The sequence below is a fragment of the Ambystoma mexicanum genome, chromosome 3p (assembly GCF_040938575.1).
Source record: "Ambystoma mexicanum isolate Mex_15411 chromosome 3p, UKY_AmexF1_1, whole genome shotgun sequence".
Taxonomy (NCBI): Eukaryota; Metazoa; Chordata; class Amphibia; order Caudata; family Ambystomatidae; genus Ambystoma; species Ambystoma mexicanum.
The window spans coordinates 851,232,987-851,253,165 of NC_090925.1; the positions used below are offsets into that span (position 1 = coordinate 851,232,987).

Below are 20,179 nucleotides of genomic sequence, written 5' to 3' on the forward strand. Positions count from 1 at the left end.
CTGGGATGAGGGAGAATACCTTGGATGAAGGAGGAGGATGGGTTTTAAGCAGAATGACTGGCTCTAAAGAGAAGAAGAAGGACTAGGCGGAAGCAGAAGTTATAGGACTGAGACAAAGGAGAAGGACAGGGATGAAGCAGGGGGAATACCTGTGACAAAGGAGAAGGAGGCCTGGGGAGAAGGGGAAAAACAGGACGAAGGAGAAAGGCAAAGGAGTAGAAGGAATGGCATTAAGTAGAAGAGAAGAACTAAAATGAAGCAGAAGGAACATGACTACAACAAAGGAGAAGGACTGGGACGAAATAGTATAGGAACTGTGACAAAATAGAAGGAGAAGGACTAGGGAGAAAGGGAGGAACTTGGTTGAAGGAGAAGAAGACCTGGGATGAAGGGGGAGGACTGGATTGAAGGAGAAGGACTGGCACTAAGGAGAAGAAGGACTAGGATGAAGCAGATAGAACAGAACTGTGACAAAGGAGAAGAACTGTGACAACGGAGAAGAAGAAGGAATGGGGTGTCTGAAGGATGACTGGGGTGAAGTAGAAGTAGAACAAGAAGGACAAAGGAGAATGAGTAAGACAAAGGTCAAGAAGTACTGTGACAAAGGAGAAGGACTAGGACAAAGGAGAAGGACTGATTAGAACAAAGGAGAAGGATTTGGATAAAGGAGAAGAAGGTGAAGGACTCATGGACATGGTCCATATCCTTAGCACCTATACTGTATTTTTTAATGTGCTCCCTGTGCTGGCACAATAAGGCATAATCCTAAAAGGCACATTTTCCATGCTGTGAAACCAGTCTATAAGATGTTTTCCTGGTTAACAGCCATGTAAAATGCATATACTGCCAAAGTATACGTCTAGCGGTCACTGTGAATTGTGTGCAGTTGTCCCTTTTATGGATTATTAAACCAGAAACAAGGTACTTTTTCAATAGAGCAGCATTAAGAAGCTTAAAATGACAACTAAAGCCATTACTGTGGAGTGTTTCACAACGACACCAAAAAAGCCAGGAATCCTATTAATGTTGGTGTTAATGTAGTAATCTTATTGGTGAATATCATATCTACTTTGGGAATAACTTCCTTCATGCATGCGAAACGTCTTTCATGTAAGTAGTGTCTAATCCGCAGGGTTGGCAACCTTTGTCCCATAAGTCTCCTTCTTGCTACTGTTCTTCTTTGTGTACTTTCTTAACCTCTTGTTGAGCTTCTTGTTTCTCTCAGTCTTTCCATTCGGCTTCACTCTCTTTAGGTTTATCATCCAGTGTGCCTTTATCCCAGAGTTCCCAACACAAGGATTCCAGATTCTCAGTTCCTACCAACACAAGGTCCCTCTTCAACTTTTATTTTATATATTTATTTTTTTATTTAATGTGTTACAGTTAATTAAAACTTTACACATATTCCATACAAAAATTAAACATCTCATACAGAAAATAAAATAATCATTCTTTAAGATTTACATAAAATATTTTTCTTTGATTGTTCATTTGTAACATGCTAAATATCAGCGAGTGGTTTCTATGTGCAGAATCTGGATAAGAACCTGTGTTGCGCCGCATTGTCTTGCTTCCAACACAAACGCGCTACCCCTGAGCAATCCTTCCTCTCTTGAACAGCTGCAATAATTAATGGAAATGTTGCGTGATACTCTCTGATTGTGTCTTCCATGAGTGAGTGTGTCCGCGTAATTGTTTACTACATATGAGGCCCCCCTCTCATATGGATAGCCCTTGGACCCTTCAAGCTTGCCCGTATTCTGTCCAGCTATTAAACACTGTGGGCCACATTATGATTTCAGAAGATTTGCCCATGGATACATCTTCCAAACTCTGAGGGCCTCATTACGACCCTGGCGCTAAGGGGTTAACGGCGCCGTAAAAGGCTGCAGCGCTGTTAACCCCTTAGCGCCTAATTACGAGGTCCCTTTGTGGCTCCCGACCTTAACGGCTGGTCTGGACCAGCCGTTAAAGTAGGCACCTGCAAAGGGACCTTGAGGTAATTACGGTACCACAATTTGCGTTACCGAAATTACCGCCTTCCCCATTCCCATTGAGCCCTATGGGGCAAAAATGGGAATGGCGAAGGGCCAATGGTGCATGGGGAATTACCGCCCCGCCAACCTTGGAATGGGGTGGTAATTCCCCATTGCACCATGGCGGACTCGTTACAATACCGGCAGCAACCATGGTGCTAATAGCTGATACTGTTACCTCCACTTGTATCAGCAGTAAATCCACCAGACTACAATTGGCAAGGTGACAATCCCCATTCATGGAGTCCTAGAGGGCTCCACTGGGGTTTTGGAGTATTCTGTGTGGGTGGTAAGGCGGCCTGTGGAAAATACTCAATTTTTCGAGGTAAAGACAGGGTAGAAAGCCTCCATTCAAGTGCTGGAGGTTTTCCCTCCACTTTCCCACCAAACTGAGAATATGGCGTGCACATACTCCATATGAAGCCTCTTATACGTCAAGAGCACTTGAAGGCTTCCCAATACCCTTACTTTCAGAGGTCAATTCTGGCTTCTTAGAACCTCACGTAGCAAGTGCTCCTCAAGACTCCATGAGACCTTCGCCAGCAAGCACTTATTTTGGCTTCCTGAAGAATACTGGATCAAGTGGTCTTCTTGGCGGTTTAGCGCCTGGCTTGCAAGAGCTCCTCTTGGCTTCTAAGCACCTTTTGGAGTACATGCTCATCTTTCTTGCCGACCCATTAGGCGGCAAAGATTCTGCTCGGTTGCTTATCTCCTCTATAAACAAGGTTTTTTTTCTCCTGCTGAACATCTCATGTGGGAAACCTCCACTGGCCCATCTCGTCTCCACACATCAAGTGTTCTGTTTGGCCCCTCTGCACCTGACGTGCCAAGCGGGTGCTTCGCCTACTTACCACCTCAAGGGGGAAGTGCTTTGCTCTCATGGCAAGTCACCTGCTCGATTCCATTTAGTTCTTTTCTCAAGCATCCGTTTAGCTTGTTCAACAGCACCTCTTGTGACAAGTGCATATCACATCTACTCGCCACCTCCCTTGACCTGCGCCCCACTTAGCTTCCCAGCACCATTTCTTCACCGGTTCAGTCCCGTTTGCGTTAAGTGCATCAGTAAAGTCAAATTCTTGGTATACAGTCTTTTCACTGAAACATTTTTCATTGAAAGATGTTTCACGGAAACATGTTCATTGAAAGATTGTTTCATAGAAAAAAATCTTTCACTGAATTACTTTATCGAAAATATATGTATCTATGTTTGTATGAGGTAAAGGGTTACATTTTGAAAACCAGGGTTTGGGGGACCCCCCAATGACTCCCCAATAAAAAAAATAAAAACATATTTGGGAATGTTTGGGGTGTTTTAAAGGGCAGAAAACAGGGGCTGGGGGGCCGATTAAAAAAAATGAAAAATTTGGTGTACAGGTTTTCGATTAATAATGTCATTAATCTACATTAGGTGAAAAAGTTTTCAATTAAACATTTTCATTCAAACATCTTTTCAATGAAAAATGTTTAAAAGACATGTAACCATAAAATTGTGCATATAAACATGCGTGTTAAAATCACAGACAAAAAGTACCTGTTCTCAGCAACAAAAATCAACTGTTCATTTAATCCACAAGGCATTAATGAATGCAAAACAGCAATTGTGAGGGACAAGCTAAAAGGCATACCAGGTGTAAATGTGTTTACTCTTTGGTTGTCTCTAGGATGAGTTTTCTGACATTACATGGTACAAACGCAGCAGGAAGCTTCTACTGAATTCAGTTGCAAGCATTAGGCAATTTTCCTTTACTAATAACACCGCACCCCATCTTCATCAGCAGAAATCATGATTTCTTAAGGGGTATGATAAAGATACCCATTACATATAGTATTGCATGTCAATTAATTCTAGTCATTAGGATCCATTATTTGCAATCCAAGAAGTCCTACATTTTAGAATGAGTGTTCTTATATTGTTGGCACTGTAGACTGGATTTGCTATCCTTTATGCACATTTGGGCAAGACTTGTTACATAACCTCTTGTGTACAGTAGTCAACGCCTCTAATTAAGCTTTATTCAGCCAGCTGGAGGGCTGTACTGGGCTTTATGAGTTCTGAAGACCAAGGTAAAGTAAAGGCTTGAGCTCAGCGAGGGCATTTGACGAGCGTTACGGGCCCATTAGACATGGTGGGGCTCGAGGGTGGGGAGTCTATGAAGATATTATAACCCATGTCATTCTTATAGTATCAAGTTTGTACAGGTATACAGAAGTTTAGAAGATAAATTCGCGTTGGCAGTTAAAGAGAATTCACAGTGGGTAAGCTCTGTGCTGGCAGGAGATTCGGAATGCAGCATTCTCAAAAGTCTACAGGCCCTAAGAACCAGCCTTTGAGCTGCAGTTTCCTATACCTCACAGATTGTGTGAACAGTGCAAGTGTAATAATTAACAATTCTTGACCACAAAAGCGGCCAATACAGCCTCTTATGTACCTTGAATTCTTACTTTAAGGTACAAGCGAAACCAGGGCACATAAGGAGGGCTTAGGGTCACATAAGAGGTTGAATTTATAGCTGACCCCCGGCAATATGGCTATTGGAATTCGGGTCATATCCAAGGCATGCCCAGCTCTGGTGGGTTTGCTTACTTTCTGGCTCCCCGGCTTCTCCAATCCATGGAAATGAAGAAAGGACTGCACTTCTTGGGTGCTGAGGAAGTTAAGTCCATTATTCATTTCCATGGCATAGAGAGAGAGTCCTGAGAATCCAAGGAGAAGGCAGCTCCACTGAAGCAGGGAAGCGATGAAGGACTGGCTGGTGAGCATGGGCGAGCATGGTGGAACTGCCAACAAAAGATAAGGGTTGGGGAGGGATCATGGGAGCGTGGAGTGCCAGGACAAACAATGAAATCCTGATAGGTATCAGGATCCCTGGCTAGACCGGAGAATATTGGCAGGAGCCATGAATTCTGAATGGATATCAAGACTTCAGCATTGTGTCCCACTTGTTAATAAGCATCAGTTCCTCCTGGGACGTCATTTGGGGGTCGCCAGGTGTAAGTGGTTTCCATCCAGCACTCCACCTAAATCAATGCCTAGCGTGAGATGCCCAGCTGGAACCCTTAATTATATATTTTTATGTCTAAAATTATTTTATTTCAGAATGATGTACCCTTATATCACGCCCCTCTCTTTGAATCCCCCTGGTCTCACTGAATCAAGAAGAAGGTTGTTTTGCAAAGTTAAAATATTTATTTGATGGATTTGAATAATATATATATCACACTTTTATGAATTATGAACAAAATCTGGATCTCACACGATTAATATTTATACATTGATCAGCGTTGGGTGATATTACAGTCAACAATCTCTTTAATCAATAGGAGTATGGATGAAAAGAATAATGTAGCATAGAATAACTTTGTGGGGTTCAGTCAAATGCAATGATATGAGATTAATGCAGCACAGAAATAAAACTTGATATGAATTCAATCAAATGCAATGTAATCACTCTTTCCCCCTGACACTACTCAATTCTCCCTAATATGCAATATAGAGACGGAAGGAGAGAAAACAGGTTTCAGGAATACACACTCTTAAATGCAGTTTCAATCCCAATTCCCCCAGCAAGTTTAGAGAGAAACAGGAATGATTTAAAACAGGTGAAAAGCTTTTGTATGTAGTTTTGAATGAATGGGAAAAACACTAAAAATGTATTTAATTCTCTAAAGTGGATTCAGAACTAGTGGGAGCCGCTTTGGATAGGTTCAGGTAAACACTAGCAATTATGGTTGAATGACTAGCAGGTTGGAAACTGAATTCAGAGGTTAAATGCAAAGAATGGCCATTTTATATGGGATGAAATTGAGCCAAATGCAGAATCGCGGCAAACTTTTCAGCGCGCGTTAAGCGCAATTGCGGCAAAACTATAAGGAGTGCGGTTCTGGGTTCGTTTGATAGCTGAGGATGCTAGCTTCAAAATTTCGTTCCTAGCATGTGCAGTTCAGAAGTTATGAAGGTTTTAGTAAAGGTCGATTTTTCTCAAAAAGAGTCAAGATTTCAAATGAAAGATGCGCTTTTGAAGATTACAAACAAGGATTGGCTTTACACTAAGGGGCTATGAAGATGCGAGATACCAACGGTACAGCCACCAGTCCAGAGGCGCCTCTGTCTGATCTTTGCCCGCTGCAACACTTGCCTTTCTTCAGCAAATATATATTAGCGCAAAGATGATTTATCACTACAATTATCACAGAATTATATGGATGAAAGAAGTATTCAGGACAGACAAAAGAGATTCTACAATGCAGTTCTGGATATTATAGAATGGGTTGGATAGGATTACTTAAAGATAAGAGATTGGCTATGGACAATTCTGTGCTAAATATTCACAACTATAGTTTTGGAATAGGCCCGTCAAGATCTGGTCAAAGGTTTGGACTGGAATCTGCTAGCCACCAGACAGGATTCAGGCACTTGGTACTGCACTCAGCAAGGCACTCTGGTCTCTGCACGGCCTCTTGGACTGGATCTGACGTGTTGGTTCTGGGTTACAGCTCTGCTCTACTGGTTTGGATCTCTGGGTTCTAGCAAGAGTTCTTGGCAAGAAGCAGAAAAACAGCACAGCCTGGCTGTTGAATTGGTTGTGCTCCTTGGAAGTTTGTGGTTAAAATCAGGTTGCAAGATTTTAAAGGCCAGCTGAGAAGGGTTCAGCTTTGGAATGGGCCTTCTGCTTTCACAGTTATGGAGTCTGGATCTGGGTTCTTCCTGCAGAGCGCTTCACCGGTAAATCAGTTAATGGGTGAATGTGTGTGTCTGTCTAGGTCCTCAACAGTCCCTATTTATGTATTTCTCAAGGGGGTGGATAGGCTGATTATACTATGCCCACCCTCTAGGAAACTGATTGGTCAAAGTATTCCCTCTCTCCTAATAATAAAATAATATTATTATTATTATTATTATTATTATTATTATTATTATTATTTACATCCCAAATTAAATAAGGCACATATCCATCTTTTTAAGAGTTTTGGTTCACAAATGACAGTTTTTCGCGCTTTTGGTTGTTTACCCAGTGTCAGATATGTACACATTTTTCCACATACATGCACATAACATCTGGGCATACTCCTGTGAAGTTTCATATTTTTAGCATTATCACAACTGCTACAAAGTCAACATTTTGATAGTTCTGTCTCTGAATATCGCACAAATTCCAGAGTGGTTTTAAAACGTGAGCAACATTTTCATTTTAATAACCTATAAATTACAGATTTTTACCAGTTTGCCACAGTTTTCTATGAGTCTTTTTCAAAATATGCTTTTCTGTGCTTTCAGAATAAACAAAATTGTTTGTCCCCGCGCCCATGGTTTGGCTGGGCCAGAGCAGTCCCAGGCTTCTTCCTGCCAGCAGTTGTTTTCTGTCGACACCCAAATTAGCATTTCCTTTCAGTCAAGGGAGTCATTTGTCTCCTGTCAGAGCAACAGGCCAAAGTCCCCTCCCACTTCCTTTCACACCTCCCTGCCAGTTCCTCAGCAGAGAGCAGGGGGGAAGATTCTTTTGTTTGGGAGAAACTGTGGAATGTCTTTGAAGCTCAGTGTGGCTGGCTTTAACTTACTTTTAAAACAATGTTTAAAATAGTCTTTTTCTAAAATACAATTTACATTTTTTACAAATATAGCCACAAATCTCTTAATTCCAGCCTTTTTAAAACATAGAGATTGAATTGTCACCCTATATTGCTTTTGATGGGAAGTCTCTTATTTTCCATACTTTGATTTTAAGGCACAAGTTGAGCAAGAAAACTGTAAGTTTGTATATGTATTTATTTGTGATGTGTAGGGAATCTGGTGCCAAACGGGAATTCCCTAGGGCTCCAGATCTGCAATGATGAGTAAAATAGTGAAGCTAGAAGGACTTTAGCTTTCAGCGTGCATTATTGAAAAAAGTTACGTTTTCTGTAAGATTGTGTCTAAAGGGCAGAATAAAGTGAAATGCATAACATTTGCAATTGACGTCTGATCATCTATGGTAACAGGCATGATTTGGTAAGCCTACCCTTGTGCCTGTTGCCATGGCAAGGGGTACTTCATCTAAGTAACCCTATGCCCATTTCTGACATATTTTTCCAATGCAAGCATCTTTGAATGTGGATTTTCTTCTGATAAAATATACTTCTGCTGACATTGCGCTTAGGTGGATTTTTTAAATAAAGTGATGATTAACACCCAACAAGGATGTTGGATCTTTTGTGATGTTTGGGAACCATAATTTTGCACTTTCCACAGCCAAGGAAAAACTGATTTTTAAAGCAATTCTGGGTTTCCCTTGCAATGCAGCACTGCTTTTTCAAGTAGTTCCATTTTACTCTGTGAGAAGCCAAATGATAGGTCTTGGCAGTGGTCTCCCGTGTTACCACCGACATAGGCAAAATGGATTGGCGGCCTATTTTTCAGGTTTCCCAGCGCACTTAAAGATTTGTAGCACATATAAGGCTTTTCAGCGGCCATTCTGTTGTTTCTGATGCAAGCAGCACACAGTGAGGTTGCAGGGCATAGACTAGTGGGTTCGAACATCCCACACAGGTGTCGTGCCTGCGACCCCTATGTTCTCCCTAGCTATGCCTGTGTTCTCCCTTGCTACCACCTAAAACAGTTTTTTTACATTGAAGCTGCCCGGGCTGTGGCCAGTACTATGTGGGTCTTTGTTTCTGTTCTGGCTGCCATTTCTTTTGAATGGGGGTTCCACACGTTTAACACTTTGAGCAGTGACCCTAAATAAGAAAGAATAGGAATAACAAATAATTGATCTTTCTGGGATTCTATACAATAATTGGTAGATTCATTAAAGGGGTGAAAGGTTGTGTTCTATCGCTTCCCATGATGTCACTTCGGGTTGGGAGTCAAATGACATCACTTCCTGTGATGTCACCAGAGGTAAAGGGTCATGTGATGTCACTTTCGCTACCCCTGGCATTTTGGTGAAATGACGTCCCGGAGTTCCTCATTTCTAGAAGTTGAGCAAGAAAACTGTAAGTTTGTATATGTATTTATTTGTGATGTGTAGGGAATCTGGTGCCAAACGGGAATTCCCCAGGGCTCCAGATCTGCAATGATGAGTAAAATAGTGAAGCCAGAAGGACTTTAGCTTTCAGCGTGCATTATTGAAAAAAGTTACGTTTTCTGTAAGATTGTGTCTAAAGGGCAGAATAAAGTGAAATGCATAACTTTTGCAATTGACGTCTGATCATCTATGGTTACAGGCATGATTTGGTAAGCCCACCCTTTTGCCTGTTGCCATGGCAAGGGGTACTTTATCTAAGTAACCCTGCACATGCAGTTATGGAGGTAAGGAGCACTACCTGCTGTGAGGCTGAGTCACACAGAAGCTACAATGAGTAACTGTGGCTTAATCCTGAGTAGTAAGTCAAAGTTACTCCTAGTAGTTTCCTTGTAACTTCTTTCTAAATAGAGTAGCCTTCTCCAGGAGTAAGCCAGTATCAGACAGAGTTACTCATAGTAGGCTATTTGTGAAAGGCCCCCATGTTTTCAGCTAATAAATAGGTATGCACTTTACATTTGATAACATGTTACACTCTCTCCATGCTGCCTTCCTGGTCAAATATCGACTTAGCCCATTCACTGCTATTAGGAGGGGCACTTATGTCCTCAGTCCCATAGTTAATCATTGCAGCTAGGGCAATGCAAGGGCGAATGAAGCTTTTTGCTTCTGATGGAATGGACTTAGGGATGGTGTACCAGTGGTTCACATCTAACAAGCACATTTAATGTTTAAGCAATAACCACCCCCTCCACGGGCGACCCCAGAAACGTAACCCACATAGGGAGCCTCAAGTGCTCTGTGAATACAAAGGGTATATGTGGAGTCTGCTGATCCTATATTACCCTCATAAAAGCAGGTTATAGCTTGTGGGCTGCAAGGGCGCTATACAAATGCAAATAAATAAATAAAAATTAATGATGAAGCCATCAATAGTGGCCTAGGCTGACACCGTGCCCCAGAGTACTACATTGTCATCTTGGACAGGGAGTTATCTGGAGCTATTCTCATATTTGTCGTCCAGCAGTTGAGCAATGGGCACTTTTATAGTCAATGACCTTGTTATGTTATGTTACATGAATTTGTAAAGCTCACGTTCACCCAAGGGCATCATGGCGCTAAGCAAGGTACTTACAAAGCTCAGACTCTCTGTAATAGTTTAGACGAAAAGAAATGTCTTCAGTAGCCGGCGGAAATATAGATGATCAGCAGTTACCCGAAGACAGACTGGAAGAGAGTTCCAGCACCTAGCGGCAGTGACAGCAAACACACGCCCCCCCTAACTGATGCGAGCCGTACCAGGGGAGTTAAAATGGTACAGGAATCAAGGGAGTGAAGAGGGCAGTTGGGGACATAGGGGCGAAACCTGCACTGTAGGTACTCAGCACCCTGGTCATAGAGGGCCCGGTGCACAATGCACAAAGATTTAAACTACACCCTCTGGGCCACACGGAGCCAATGCAGCTGCCGGAGTACCAGAAAGATTGACATCTGGTAAGGGGTATGTACCAACAGCCTGGCTGTCGCATTCTGCAGAACCTGAATGCGGTGGATCAGGTATAATGGTTGGGCTAGTTCGAGATAATTGCTGTAGTCTTGTACACTCAGCACCAGTGCTGCCATCGCTGGTGCATGGAATCGTGGCCTGACACACGTAGACCACCTGGGCTTCCAAGGAGAGCGAGGCGATTTTTACCCCCACATTTTTCACAACAGAGACTGGCCTAGGGCACGGGCCAAGAGAGGAAGGTCAAAAAGCAGGGGTCCAGAGAGAAGAAAAGGAAGGGGGCTGACCACCATGATCTCGGTCTTGTCCTCATTTAGCTTCAGACAATTTTGGCTCATCCAACACCCAAGTCCTCCAGGCAACTCTGCAGCTGAGAAAAAGATTGAGGTGCAGAATAATCTATGTATCATCATCGCAAGAGTATCAGTGGAGGCCGTGGGAGTGGATGAGCCCAACTAGGGGCTGGATGTAAGCATTAATTAGCGTAGGGGGCAAGCCCGATCCCTGGGGGACCCCGCAGGACAGAGGAGCAGATACCAAATTAAAAGGTGGGAGAGACAGAGTTTGTGCCCAATCAGCAAGAAAAGCAGAGAACCTAGATAGAACCTGTTGAGTAATCCCTGCCCCGATCAGGCGAGCAAGCAGGGTGGTCGACAGATTTAATAAAACTAGGGCCTCTACTCCACCCTGATCTGAGATAAGTGCCAGGTCATCCACCACCGAAACCAGCATGCTCTCAGTGCCTCGACCGGAACAGAAACCAGACTTAAAGCATTGAAAAACAGAGAGGATTCCAGAAAGGAGCTCAGGAGAGGAGAGCAAAGACTTGAAACGCTTCATTAAACAGGGAGTAGTGAAATAATACGGTAATCAGCAGGACAAGCGGGATCCAAGGAAGGCTTCTTCAAGAGAGGGATCTCCAGTACATGTTTCAGCTGTGAAGGAATAGATCCCGACTGGCATGAGTGGTTAATCGCTTGAGTCACCCAAGGGGCAATAGTCAGCATTATATCCCTACACAGAGCCAAAGGAATAGGATCCAAGGCTGAAGAGGATTTAAGCATGGACGTGGATGTGGCCTTCACAATCTCCTTCACTGAGAACAGAAGGAAGGTATCCCATGACCGCAAGTGGGGCAGTCAGATGCTGCTACAGCCCCTCCCTCACCCCCCAAGACTGGACCCGAGAGTGCAATTAAATTGTGAATTTTCAAAATGTTCTCAGTAAAAACGCTCGAGAGGGAGTCAGAGCCCCTGTGAGGGGACAACCCCTGTCAGGTCCACTGTGGTGTGTGGAGGATAATGAACCTACCAGCTCAAATAGCCACAACTGCATTGTGAAATACAGAAAAGGGCTTGATCTGCCTGAAGGGAATAGTCTCTCCATTTACGTTCGGCTTGCAGCCTCTTAAGACAGAGAAGTTTTAACGCATCATCAAACCATGGTTCGGATTGGCAAGCGGGCTGACTAGATGGTCTGACAGGGGCCAGAAAACCTGCTGTATCAATGAATACCTGGGTCAAAGAAGTCAGGTCCACCACTGGCAGGGCCTGGCGCCTAGATACTATGGATTGAGACACTGCAGCTGCATCAACTGATCGGCAGCGACATTTCCAGATTTTGGGCTTGGAGAAGGTCTGGGAAGGGGTTTCTACCTTAATGCAGAAGGGAATCGCAAAATGGTCAGATCATACCAATTGTAGGGCAGGGAAAACCAAAACAGAAGAGGTTTGCGAGAAAATAAAATCAAGTGTATTCCCAGTTGCACCTGATACCAGTTGAGCTAATTCCAGATGACACATTCCGGACAGGAAACGCAAAACAGGGTGTTCCCCTAGAGAGTTTATGTTTAGATTAAAATCCCCCACTATTATCAGATTGTTAAATTTAAGCCACAAGTCAGCCACCAAATTTAGAAATGCCTCACAAAAAAGAGATTCAAAGGAAGGAGGGCAGTACACTGTGTGACATATAACGAACCATGCGTGTCATGGTTACAAATTACGCTGATGACACACAGTTGGTATTTACTCTATCTGGAGACTATGAACAAGATGAACACAGAGTAAAAGAGGTTTTTTCAGCTATACAGGTTTGGATGGCCTCTAATTCATTAGCTCTTAATGAGGCCAAAACCGAGCTAATGATAATCGGTATACCCCAGAGATTACATTTAGATGATAATTATCGAAGCTTTAAAATCAACAACAGCAACATCGTGGTCTCTGACCATGTAAAAATGCTAGGCGTTTTTATGGATTCTCATCTCTCTTTCAAAAGGCATGCTTCCTACCTCAAGTCTACCTCTGCCTTTTTCTCTAACCTTCTCTGGAAAATCCGCCCATATCTCACCAAGCCCAATCTGGCTGTTATAGCTGGCGCTATAGTTAATTCTAAACTCGATTATTGCAACAGCCTGCTGATGGGCACCTCTAAATCGAACATAAGAAAACTGCAAACCTTCCAGAATGGAGCTGTTAGAGCAGTTAATGGCCTAAGTAAGCACTCGAAGATATCGGCCGAGAGAAGGAATCTTCACTGGCTTCCAGTTGGTCAAAGAATGAAATTTTAAAGTGCTGTAATAGTTTTTAAATGTTTATCTGGTACGGATCCCAAATATCTCTCTGGCAAAATAACGAAAGCACCTTTTAGGAGAAATCTGCAATCCAATAATAATCAGGAGCTAGTCCCACCTCGCCAACTTCTAAAAAGAGTTGGTAGCTTTCATTTTAGCTTCTGAGCCCCCAAGTCTTGGAATTCACTGCCTTTGTCTATAAAAAAAAACTGTGGATCCATTAGCACCTTTAAAAAGCAGCTCAAGACTTGGTTATTTGATGACGACACTGAGTAATTTTCTTCTCGCCTTTTATGCTCTGGCCCTCCGATTTTCCATCTGTCTGCTCTTCATGTTTTTCATGTTTTGTCTCTGTCCCTGTGAGTGCTCTGAGGCCTTTGGGTGATTCAGTGCTATAGATAGATCGATAGATAGATAGATCGATAGATAGATAGATAGATAGATAGATAGATAGATAGATAGATAGATAGATAGATAGATAGATAGATAGATAGATAGATAGATAAATTGATAGGCCAGTCAAGCCGTAATATTTTATAACTGGGTGGAAGCGCTTGTACTATGGCAAGACCAGAGTGTTCGTTTAACCAGGTCCCAGTGAAGCATGCTATATCTGGAGCATGCTCCTCCAGTAAATCATGGCAAGACAGTGCATGCACCACTAAGGACTGTGTGTTTAATAGAAGACAAGTTGCATATGGAAGGATACCTTAGCAGGAGCAGGCGTGTGTTGAAAACCTGCAGGCCATACCATGTTCGCTGGTGCCACCTGTAACAGATGTTCCTGCATTGCCACTCGAGGTCTACACACCGCAGCCCCAGAATGGCCCTCCCAGAGCCCTTCCGCAGCCCAGGCGAGTACAGACAGGTTCGTTTTAGGCACAACATTGGCGCGTGAGGCTCTAGCCTGCTGCGCTGACGAAAGCGGGATCCTTCTTGTAGGCACATGGTATTTCACACTAGCCAAGCCCCTCCCACGCAGCAGAGTGAAAGCAACAACAGACCGCAGTGCGTGTCTGCTGCAGGAAGCCAGGCACCCTCCAGCCGGTAACGGCAGTACAAGAAAACCAAAATAAGAACAAGTAGAACCAAATTAAAGTAACAGATAATAAAAATGAACGTATAAAATCATGATAAAGTGGCATCGAGTCACCCGCCGTGCACAAACGTGCTGAAAGGAACTGAAAGTCATAAAACTCAAGAATGTCAACCGAGTGGCCCGTACCTTGTGGGCATCATGGCAGAGCAGCAACGGGTGTGCGGTACTGAACTGATGGATTTATGCTCGGGGTAGGTCAGGGTTTAAGGAGCGTATCAGAGCTGTGGGGGGGTCTCTCCTTTGCTAGAGGGAAACTGTGGATGAATGGTGTCAGCCGTGGGGACTAGTGCCAGGCTGAGACCTCCATTCTCTGTGCAGAGAATGAGGCTTTTGGTCAGTAGCAGGGCAGTGGGTTCCATGACTGGGAGGAATGAGAGGTAGTGGGAGGGGCCTAATGATGGGGGTAGACCCCTTCTGATGGGACTGAGTGGGTAAGTGCATCTGTTTAGAATATGCCACGGCTGTTATTTTTAGAACTTTTCATAAAGGAACGTGCACAGGTTGTCACCCAACTCCTGTGCTTGGGAAATAGTGGTTGTAGCCCATTCATGGGTGATTAAGCGTTGAACCACTTCTAACAGTTGTCCGCATTTGCGCTGTGTAATAAGACATATGGCATTGCGGTTGCCAGTGCGGGGGATGGGGGGGGCAAATGTGAGTTCTTGTTCTTTGGATTTGTCAAGGAGTCTCCAGTTTCCAGCATGTTCGATGGCCAATGTTCTGCGATCATTCTTTTTTCCTTTATGTACGAGGGCTCAGCTGGCAACTACTTGGAAGAAAGCTCTGAGCATGACTGTAGATGAGATCCTTGGAGCAACTGGGGGTCATTACGAGGTTGGAGGTAAGGGATTACCGGCACTGGTAAGGGTGCCGATGCCGGTAATCCCTTACCTCCGTATTCCGAGGTCCCTTTGCGGGTCCTTCCTTACCTCCTGCTTTTAGCTGGACTTCAGTACGGGACCTGCAAAGGTACCTCAGAGGTAATTACGGTAACCTAATTTACGGTGCCGTAATTACCTCCTTCCCCATTCCCATTGAGCCCTATGGGGCAGAAATGGGAATGGGGAAGGGCAAAAGGTGAATGGGGAATTACCGGTCCCTCCAACCCTGGAATGGACCGGTAATTACTCCATTCACCATGCCAGATTTGGGACGGTTTCAGAGGCAACCATGGAGCTAATTACTCCATGGTTAGCTCCAAACCCGGAATGAGGCCCTCTGTGTTTTGCTTGTGCATGGGCAGAATGTCAAATTCGGTGACTAAAAGTAGGGCAGAAAGTGGATCTGGGCATCACATGATGGGATGTTGGGGACTCAGTGTCCCCTCATGTGAGAGGGATTCCTGGATACTGGAGGCAGCTCATCCATAACGGGTGATGGAGCACCACCCCCGACCCTTTATGATGCAGCCAAGACAGCCAATTGCAAACAATGAGTTCACCCTCGGCTACATCAAGCAACAGAGGAGGCACTCCTAGACTGACTTTAACTGTACTGGGAGAAGTGGTTTGCTTTGAACAGGTTTCAGTAACAACATACACTCTCTCGTGCACACGTGCACTTACAGACACATGGCCGTGCAAGGTTGGGGAAGCAATATGCTGGGGGTGTTTTGCTTCCCCTACTTTTCATGGCCCAATGGGAATGCAGGCTGAGGTATTGCAGGGCCGAATGTGCAGAGAAGGTGTTCCAGCATTTTCTCACACATACAGAGGCCCAGTGTTGGTGGGAGGAGGCATTCTCGCTTCACCACGCATATGCCGGAACCAGGAAGTTCTCCCTGTTTACTGGTTCCTGTCGAGTGCTACATGGAAGCTCAAGAACCGACATTGTAGGCGGCATCTGGCATCTCGAGTTGGGTAACATATAAGAATAAAACATGTATGTATATATGAATGTAGGTTTTTATGGATGTATGAGTGTATGCAAAGTTTGTGCCTGTTAGTGTGCATGTGAATCAAAAGTGTATGTTGTATGGGCGCATGTGTGAATGAGAGGGTGAATACTCTATGAATGTGTTTGCTTGGGTGTGTGCTGCATGGAGAGAAAGCCTTTGATTGGAGTGTTGGGAGGTGTGGGGGTTACATTGGTACAGCAGCAGCCAGTCTGGGCATATTTCTTTATTGTGGCATGTCATTCTTTATTGCCATCAAGGGTAAATCTAACATAATGAGTGTTCTTACATGGCCATACTGGCCAACATTTGGTGCAGCCAGATTGGGCATATTTTCATAATGTGGCATGGCATTTTGTACTGATCTCAAGGGTAAAACCAACATGGTGAATGCCCGTACATGGCCATACTGGCTTTCATTGATGCAGCAGGTTTAGACGTGTGTTTTTACAGTGGCATGGACTTTTTTTATGGGCATCAAATGCAAAGCCAACAATATGAATGTTCTTATGTGGCCATACTAGCTCATGTTGGCGTAGTTGCATTGAGCATGTTTTCTTCCTGTAGGATGGCATTTCTTACATGGAAAGCCAACAGGAGTATGTTCTTATGTGGGGATACTGGCATAAATCAGCAGATCCAGCATGGACATGATTTCTTAAAATATATGACTACTAGCATTATAGGAAAAGCAAAAATGAGTATATTCTTATATGGGATTACTGGCATATATTGTTGCAGCTAGTGTAGACATGTATCGACACAGACAGCATGACATTGTTTTTAAACTGACATATAGTGTGGGCAAAGGCATCATGACATCATGAAAATGCAATGGAAAATTCTCCTGTGCACTGTTGTTGTCTTACTCTACAAAACCGATTGCACACTGTATGGATTTTTACAAATTCTTTTTACAGAAAGTGTCCTGTAGAATGACTTTATTAACTCATAATTGGAAAAGAATTCTCGGGGTAGAACCCCCTGAATTCCTATTGGTTGGTTTGCGCTTCATCACTACTCTCGGTGTCTCCTGCATTGTCGTGGGAAACATTTACGCCCCTCCATTTAAAAAATTCACTTAAGGCACCCATGTTTGGTGGACCTGGGGGCAGGGTCAGGTGAGGAGTGTGCAGCAGTGAAAGGGATTTTATGGTATTTAGATGCCTGTAAGAGGCAGAGGAAGCAGGAGTTGATTGCAGTACACAGTACATTGTTTGTGAAGACATAGGGAGGCAATGTGTGCAAAGAGGGCGCGTACACTCATTGTCAGTTAACAAAACCAGGTCATCACGGCTTGATTACGAATTTGGAAGTGTGGTCACTTTTTAGTGGTTTGTTGGCAGTAATGGGATGTACAGCACCTCTGAATGCCAAAATTGGAGGATTTAACATAACATAACATTTACATAACATTTACCTCCAACATGTAGCTGAAGGTAAGTCTTCGCCTTCATCTCCAAAAAACGGTGAACACACAGCAGTGGAATTACCGCTCATGGTAAATTCACAAAAAGTCCACTGTGTCCTATGGGCTCTAAAAACGGGGAGGAATATCAGTTTACCACCACTTGTAATCCGGCGGCAAACCCACCAGAGAAAGTGGCAGTAAGGGTAAATGAGTTTCATGTAATTCTGCAGAAAAATCGAAGAATTACCGCCATACTCTTAATCAGGAGCATTCTCTGCTAGGACAAGGGAGTATTGAACGAACTGTATATCAGAATTGTTCTAACATATTAACATGTATTGGATCTCTTTTCAAATTAAATCCTTTATTTGCCAGCTGGTTTTATTTCTGTCATGATAATTGTTCTGCTGTTTTTTCACAACATGAACTCAAATACAGTAGTTCAGATGCTACATACAGTTTGATCAATGCCCCGTGTCAACACTACTCATCCATTAAGGAAGACTTGTCGTGATATGTCCATCTGAACATTGTCTCATTGCAGCCAATGCTGGCCCTTTTACTTAGTTTACAATTTGACAGTCAAATGCAAGTAGTGATAACTCAATGTGCCCTCCTGCCACCGCTAATTAGAATTGAAATTGGATGGTAAATATTCATTGTGACTCGCATTTCACAATCCAAAGTTATTGAGAGTCTTTCTACCATTTCTGTAGAACGTTGGGATGGTCTAATGTCTATGTCCTTGGGTCCATCAACCATATTTATTCACAAAAGTGACTTGCTGGATAAACATTCCAAACGCCGTACATTTCCATTATTTTTCAAAATTAAAATAAAGTTAGCCTTTAGAATGACGGTTCTCTCTTCCATGCTTATTGAAGAGCTTGTACTTAAGGAGGCCCTTCCTTCATGCGCATTGCACAGTGATGATAGAGACATAAGATACTTATTTATTGGTGGGAAATCCATTCTAAGGCAAGGTTTGATACATTCTAAGTGAAAATGTACGACTCGGGCGGATAGCTCAGGGGCCACGTACTCGCCTTGGAAGCAAGACAACATGGAGCAACACAGGTTCGATGCCCGGGTTCGCGTTATAAATAACCTATCGTATTCATACAAACAGCAGTACTTTTGATCACAGAAACCCTCTGCACACGATGCGGGAAATCATGCGACACATTATTGTTCAAACTTCACAAAATGGGCCTCATTACAAGTCAGCTGGTCCGGAAACAACAGTGGTGGTAAATCCACTGCCACCGTTGTTTCCGGACTGGCTGATTCCGAGTCCTGCAGGCGGGAGGTGTCACTCCCGCCAGGTCTGACCTGGTGGAAATAACACCACCCGCCTGCAAGCGGACATAGAAACACTGGCTCCGTCATAGACGGAACCAGTGTTTCCATGGTCCCCATCCCCATGGAGTCCTATGGGAATAGGGATTTACAGAATTCTGTCTCCAGAATTACCAGGTCACCGAGGATGTCATGCCCCGGTGATTCCGGCAATCATGGAGGCAGAATGGTATTACCGTTCCAGCAGCAGCCTGCCAGTATTTCCGGCACGGCAACCACCGGGCTCGTAATGAGGCTGTATATATCATGGCCCTCATTACGATACCGGCGCTAAACCATAGCGCTATTAGCACCATGGTTGGTGCCGGTATTGTAACGTGTCTGCCATGGTAAAATGGCGGGGCGGTATTTCCCCATTTCCCCATGGCCCTTCCCCATTTTTGCCCCATAGGGCATAATGGGAATGGCGAAGGCGCTAAGTACGGTGCCGCAAATTGCGGTAGCATACTTACCGCGAAGGTCCCTTTGCGGGTCCCTACTTTAATGGCTGGTCTAGACCGGACGTTAAGGTCGGGTCCCACAAATGGACATCGTTATTAGGCGCTAATGGGTGAACGGCACCGCACCCTTTTACGCGCCGTTAACCCATTAGCGCCAGGGTCATAATGAGGCCCCATATATTTTACATGGACAAGATCTCATGAAAATTACTTTGTATTTGAAGTTGTGTTATGATGAAACACTTATCGGCTAAAGCACAGAAATATTGCATAAAAAAATAAACGAAGCACTTTGCAACTTGTATTGCAATCCCATCTGTTTTCCTTCTGGGGACTTGCAGTCCTGGACATCTAGATGGGATCTATGAGATTATGCTCAAGGCCAGTCACAGTTTCCCAATATCTTCTTTTACTCAGGGTCCCACTCTTGTGCCCTTGTTACCTCTCTCTCTCTCTCCCCACCACCATCACCTCTTCCCACTACTCCCCTCTATGTGGAGGTAAAAAGGAATGCACTGGCTGATGTTTTTGCCGCCGGCACAAATGTACCAGCATAAATACCTGGACATTCTGGAGATCTTTGCCAAAAAGTAACTTGTCTTTAAACAAGAAGCAGTGTGATTGCACATGTTTCTGTCTTTCCTCCAAGTAACCATGTTTAAGTCTATGCAAAGGGCAGCTGTATGCTACCCACCATGTATTGCATATTGTTGTAATTGTGTGTTTTTTTTTCCATCGGGCACTGGTGGCCATGTCCTGGCTTGGAGAGACTGGCGTGTTTCCTTTGTTGGGCTTGCTGTTGCATGAGCTGAGTTTAGGACCTCGGGCACTGTTTTTTCACCCTAACACGCCTGTAATAT

At 43.9% G+C, this 20,179-nt stretch overlaps 1 long non-coding RNA gene across 1 annotated transcript in view; it reads right to left on the minus strand.

The window, feature by feature from the left end:
* The window catches only part of LOC138579631 (uncharacterized), a 54,799-nt gene extending 40,776 nt beyond the window's left edge, over window positions 1–14,023 (minus strand). The window contains exon 1 of the long non-coding RNA XR_011304102.1: window positions 13,826–14,023. This is a non-coding gene — a long non-coding RNA (uncharacterized lncRNA). The remainder of the gene's footprint in view (window positions 1–13,825) is intronic.
* Window positions 14,024–20,179: the final 6,156 nt, after the last annotated feature.